This window comes from Cryptomeria japonica, chromosome 1, assembly GCF_030272615.1.
Source record: "Cryptomeria japonica chromosome 1, Sugi_1.0, whole genome shotgun sequence".
Lineage (NCBI taxonomy): Eukaryota > Viridiplantae > Streptophyta > Pinopsida > Cupressales > Cupressaceae > Cryptomeria > Cryptomeria japonica.
This window is the reverse complement of record NC_081405.1, coordinates 66961625-66968172: the sequence shown is the minus strand read 5'-3', so window position 1 is coordinate 66968172 and position 6548 is coordinate 66961625.

Sequence of the window (6548 nt, the reverse complement as noted above, 5' to 3'; positions counted from 1 at the left end):
CTTTGATGAAAAGTTTGAATATCCTCATTATTACCAAATAGACTTGTATGAAAACTCATAATGTCTTGTTCAGATTCATGAGATGATGTATTAGAATTTGCATACACTAGTCATCTAGAGGACTTACCCATATGGTTGCCTTTCTGTCTCCATGAAGAATTAACTAGTTCATGTATAGTTGTTTCTCTCTAGCCTTTCCGAACCAGTTCAGGCAATCCTCCTTGCAGCTTCTCTTGAGGATTCTTCTTCATGTAGGACCTGGTGTTCCTTCCTCTCTACATTATGTGAACTTAATTGAAGTGATCTGTGAGTATATTAAAAGAGCACTGGTTTTTTTCTTGCTTTCATAGTCACCACCCAATTTCTTGGGGATTTAAAAGTATTTCGAACACAATAGCTCACTCATAGGCAACTACAAAATGAAAATGATACTCTGAGAGAAACATTTGGACAATGTTGCGATGGGTTAAGACAATTACAGGGACTTGGGTAAACACAGGGTAGATAACTTGTCACGAAGACCACAAAATAATCGATTTTAACAACTTAGGCAATGTAGACACTGATCTGCATTATACAACTTATCTTTTATGACTCTCCCCAATAGAGTCACCATTTCTTGTTGGTCTCAATTTATGATTACTTGGTTTTCTCTTCAAATTTTTTTCCTCTGTATACAAAAGAAGAGATTAACAAGAATAGGAAACAAGACAACAATTAACAAGGTTTATAAGGAAAAAACCTCCTACACTTCAAGCTTTACAAAGCTTAGGTGGGTGAACCTAATTGTGACTACTTTCTCACAACCTAGTAGATGGTTTACAGAAACCAGTGCAAATTTCTGCAAACTCCTTCAATTTAGTGCAACCAAACATTAATGAAACACTTATTTTGATTAAATGGGACAACAAAGATGTCACAAATATTAGAATTTTAAACCAGTGCCTTATCTAGGCATCAGAGTCATCAAAACCAGACTAAAATCTGACAATAGAATTCACATACATATCATTCTCTTTGATCTATTATATCCGTATATGCTTGACATACATAGACTTCCAATTTGTACTAGACCTAGTCATCAAATTCATGTGAATATACTGATATCAATGAAGATGAATTAAGTATACTTAATTTTCCTCCTTTAGAAAAAGACTTAAAACATTCCCATTAATTACCTTGCAAATCATTTTAACTAAACAATCCTTGATTATATAATTAAAAATGAAAACCAACATGCAACCATAAAGACGACACAGATCTGCGCTTGAAATATTTTTGATTGTATATTATTTCCTTATCAAAGATTACTGAGATATAAGAATGACTCAAAATGACAAAAACAAAGTCTACATATATTTTGTCAGAGCTTTGCTACAAATTTTTTTTGTGATCTCCATCTAGGTAGTCCTGGCATCCTTTTATAAAATTTTGGATGTAACAAGCTTCAAACTTCCTTAGAAGAATATTCCTATCTTAACCATAATTCCCTCTAAAAGTTACACCGATTACAAAACTACGATTGGGGTAGGAGCATAACTGATTTTGCAATGTACTGTTCCACAACCGATTAGTTGTCTGGCTGAAAAATGGCCAACTAACCTCTCTATATTTACAGATCAGGCACCAGGTATTTTCAATCCTTCAAGGTTCCAATTACCCAAAAAAACTATTGCGAAAAACCAACTGGTTCAGGATGCCTCTGAACTGCCACATGTTGGAGCATCAGTGGGATCTTCTTGTTCTCCTATCTCTTCCAAAATATACTTACTCTCACATAATTTGATCATCTCGTCATTGGGCCAAGGAAATCTGATAATTTTTTGTTTTTATTTATTCAAACTTTTCCATACCACCCTTAGTTGTTTAACCTCCTTCTCCAAAAAGCCAAAATCTGATTTTATCTTTTCAGTTTCTTCAATAGTTTGAACAAACAAAGAAGTATCATCCATGTTTATAATATTATTTATTCTTCGAGATAGCCTATGACATAGCTCCTCAATCCACACTTCCTTGTCTTTAATTTTATTTGCACTTAAGAAGCCTCCAGGAAACAATTCAAATTTTTCATTTGCATATTTCTTTCAGAATAGATTTGCCCTTCTTTCAATATTTACTCTTTCTGCTGCAAACTTGGACAAGTCTTTTAATAATTCATAAGTAGATTTGATTGTATCATCAACATCTACTTCTTCCTAATATGATGAATATATAGACTCTAAGTCCACCTCTCTGGTAATCCATTTTTCTAAAATTGGCTCCAAAATAGCCTTTTCCTCAAAAGAATCCAAAAGAGTCATTATTCTTTTCATGTTTAAATAAACAATTTCTGCCCCAATAGTATCAATAAATTTCAAAATGGTGCCTCTGACCTTTTCTTCATATTTATTTAAAAATATTGATTGAGCCTGCTTCAATTTTTCAATTTCATCTTGAACACTTTCTATTGATTGGAAGCCAGGAGTCATGGGGGAAGGAGTAAATTCAATAATAGGACTGGAAGGAGGGGGCCTAGTAGGAGAAGAAGCAATCATTAGTTGAGAGGAGTCACCCTTTTGTTGTTGTCCTTCCAATCTACCTTTTAACTTTGCAACAATGTTGTCCTTGGAAATGATTTCAAGCTTTGCATCATTATAGGCCTTCAAGACTACTTCTAATTTTACTTGAAGATCATCTTTCTCTTTTGCCTCCTTCTCGACCACTGCCATTCCAAATTTAGCAGACTCTAGAGTCATCCTACCAGCTTCAATTACTCTTGTATCTTTGACTCTCTTTACGATCATACCCCCTGAGTAATCAGATCTTGAGGATTCCCTCCTTCTATTCTCTTCTCTTTTTAAGGACCACATCATGAGAGTTGCATGGTCATTACTATAAACTATCCCCTCCAAGGGTTTTGTTTCTTTTCTTACTGCATCAAAAATTACAACATCTGCTATATCCCATTCTAGGAGAATTAGCACTCCAACATTTTCAATCAATTTTCTCCCCTCCTCAGGGGTAATCACCTCAAATTCTTTCAGCATTTCTTGCTTTATTTATGCCTCAATAGCAGATGGATCTTTATTTGATTGTTCAAATTTTCCTTTTTGACAACTTTCCTTGAACTGATCCATGTGCTTTCTCCAAACAAATTGTAAAAAGGCTCCTAACTTCACAAAATTATCATTAGCCAAAAATTCATCACTGGCCTGTTTTATAATAGGATCCAATTCTCTGCCAAAAAATTCCTCAGTAGTCATATCCATCTTAGCACCTACTGGCTCCTCTAGCATTCCTTCTGGCAACTCTCCATAAGTAAAAGAAATTTCCCCCAAGCTTCATAATTACATTAGTTTCTTAGCAATGGCCTGCTCATCACCTATATGTAATAGGGATTGAGAAGGTGAATACATGGCTTCACTTGGTTGTGCCTCTTCCTCCAATCTTTGCCTCTTTGGGGAGGTTTGGGGCTCAGAAGCATCCTCCATTGGTCTTTTGCCCTTTTATGTGGAAGGTTCATCCCTCCTAGGCATCACCACATTATAGCTCGATTTCTTGTACATTACATACTCTCTAGGGGTAATAATCTTAGAAAAAATGGGTTTGGTCAAGATGAGCTTGGCCTTTTCAAGATCTGCCTTTATCACTGCATCTTTCTTCTCATTTAGATTTTGCATAGTATCCTCAAAATATTCTATTAAAAACTTTATCTTTTCCCCAAATGGATCAAATCTCTTCAATGGATCATAACTTTTATCAAAATACTGGACAAAGTCAAGAGTTTTCTTAAATACCAACCATTTTTCTTTTCTCACCTCTTTCTCTACCATATTAAACTCATTCCTTATCAAATCCTCAGGGAAGTGGAATTGATGAACTTTTGCACCACACCTGACCTTTTTTCTGAACATACTGTTGAAAAAGAATTCTGGATCAACAAACCTTGCAACTGCTCTCGGCAATCTTTATGGCTTGAAGAATTTATCAAAATGCTGCCAACCCCCTTTAGTAATAACAAATTGGTTTTCCATGGTAATGGTTGGAAAAATTGTTCCCCTGCCCTTATTTGTCAATTTTGCTTCCTGCAGACCCCCAATCGGCCTTATGATATCAGCAATACCTATTTTCAAGGGGATTTGATAAGGGAGCAAGTATGGGTTCCCCTGAAGCCATATACCCTAAAAACAATAGAACCAGGATATAGAATTATATCACCCCAATTATGCATAATTTTAATGTCTTCTGCAAACTCCATGGGTCTGATAAATTCAAGGAGAACTTTTGGGATCCTAGGTTCTCTTGACACAAAAGAATTCTTAGCTTTGATGCAAAACATCTGTCAAATTTCAAATAACTAGCATCTTCTCTATCCCAAGATAGATCAACACTCGATAATTGCATGGGCATGTCTTCACCATCTTTTACTCTGAATAGGTCCATACCATTTGCAAAATATTTTGTAACCTTGAACAAAAACATGTGCATTAACATAGAATACCAGCCAAAAGGTCTATCCACTTTGGCATTATTGATCCCAATCAAACCCTCATGGATAAGATTTGCAAGATAGGGTGCAAAGTCATAAGCTACTGCTATAGATGGATTAAGAATTTGTGCCATCATGAGTATGTAGTGAGTAGGCATAGCATTTTCTGCATCTTCTCCAAAAATCTGACACAAAGACCAATATACTCCTTTAGCCCTCAAAGTGAAGAAATTCATAAGGAAAGGTTCAACTGTACTAGGCCCTACCAATGTTAGTCCTCCTATCTTTGCAAATAATTCCCTCATGGGTCCACTTCTAAGATGGTCCTTTTGAGCATCATAGGCCTTCTTCAACATTTCAAAATCAATAGGTTCTAAATAATTTGAGGATTCATTTAGTTGGAATACCTTTCTAACCTCATCGACTCTAATTTCAGTCAGGGGATCTCCACTTATATTCCTTACAATCCTAGTGATAGGGTCATAGTTCTTTGTAATCTAGGTCAACAAATCAATATCCATGAAGACTCCAGGGACCACTAATTTCTCAACATCTAATTCCCATAGGTTGTTTGTAGGAGAAGGTGCATTTTGCTAACTAAACCCTACCCTAAATAGACCTAAACTAGACATGCCTATCTGAGGATCTCTTAACCAACATCCTTTGTCAAACAGACCATCACTAATCTACAGGCTAGAAGACTTGGGCACAAGTTCCTTTAGTTTGGTAGAACTATTTGTGGTCTGAACCAACTGCTTTAGAGAATCACCGCAGATAGCCCTTCCCTGATAATCTATTTTTCCTTTGAATTCTCATCGTGGTGCCATTTAACAATCTAGGATTTATCTTACTTCAACTTTTACTCAAACAACCTTTTAGAATTTCAGAACTAGACAATACTAACACACAAGCAGAAATTGCAAATAACAGTCACAGAACAACTTACTTGTCGCCTGAGAACTCACAGAAGCTGCACACTTTATCTCTACTAACCTTTGTGGAAGTGTTTTACAATTACAATCTCAAAACCAAGTTTTATGAAGCAACCTCGGCAGCAAATCAACATTAATTACCATCAATAGAGCCACACACTCTGCAATTAATTTATTTGAATTTCAAAATTTTCACTCAAACGGACCAAAAGGGTTTCATTAGTATGCTTTTCCCTTCAGTTGCTGATCCACGAAGAGTAAAAGGACTTGCAACTGTTCATTACAGTCTAGTGATAACTGTTAGATCATGCAAATTTAACAAACCTTTTAACCAAATTTAGCTTTCAAAGAGGGCCCACCATTCATCATCTACTTTCCTTTTGTCACTGAGTCGTGATGGGTAAAAGGACATGCATCTTCCCTTCGGGGTCTCATGACCACTGTTGATTTCCCTTGGATCTGATAACAATTTAAAAAGCCTTAACAAATCATACTTGCCAGGCCCACCATTCAGCCACTGATCCATGAAGAGTAAAAGGACTTGCACCTCTTCATCATGGTCTAGCGACAACTGTTAGATCAAATCCTTACCGCTCAAACTTTAAGATCCTTCCATTGCTTAACTGTCACCACTTAACCGCCACCACTGGATCTCTGACCGGCCCTGTCACTAGTGGCTTATCGATGAATCATGATGGGTATTCAACGTGCATCTTCCTATTGTGGTATCATGACAACCATAGGATCATTTAGACCTTCCCAGCTTTTAAGAACCCAATACATATGTTAAAAACACATACTTAGGACTTAGGGAAAATTAAAACGATCCAACTTAAAAGAGGAAATCTACCTAGACTTAAAACTCAAATGGCCCCTTTTTAATGACATAATGACCCTTCCAGTTAAGTGGAGAAAAAGGTAATGGACAAACATATTTCCCTTAGAGACAATAAGACACGAAGGTTTTTATCAAATATTCTCGAAATTATTAAACCCAAAACCTTTAGAAACCATTATCTTGCAGACAAGGAACAATATGAAAAATTGTGGAAAACCTTTAGGGATATCAGGAATATTTCAGCACCATCCAAAATACTGATAACATTCTCCTAGATATTTTCCTCAAGCTATTAGGCTTAAACACAAGA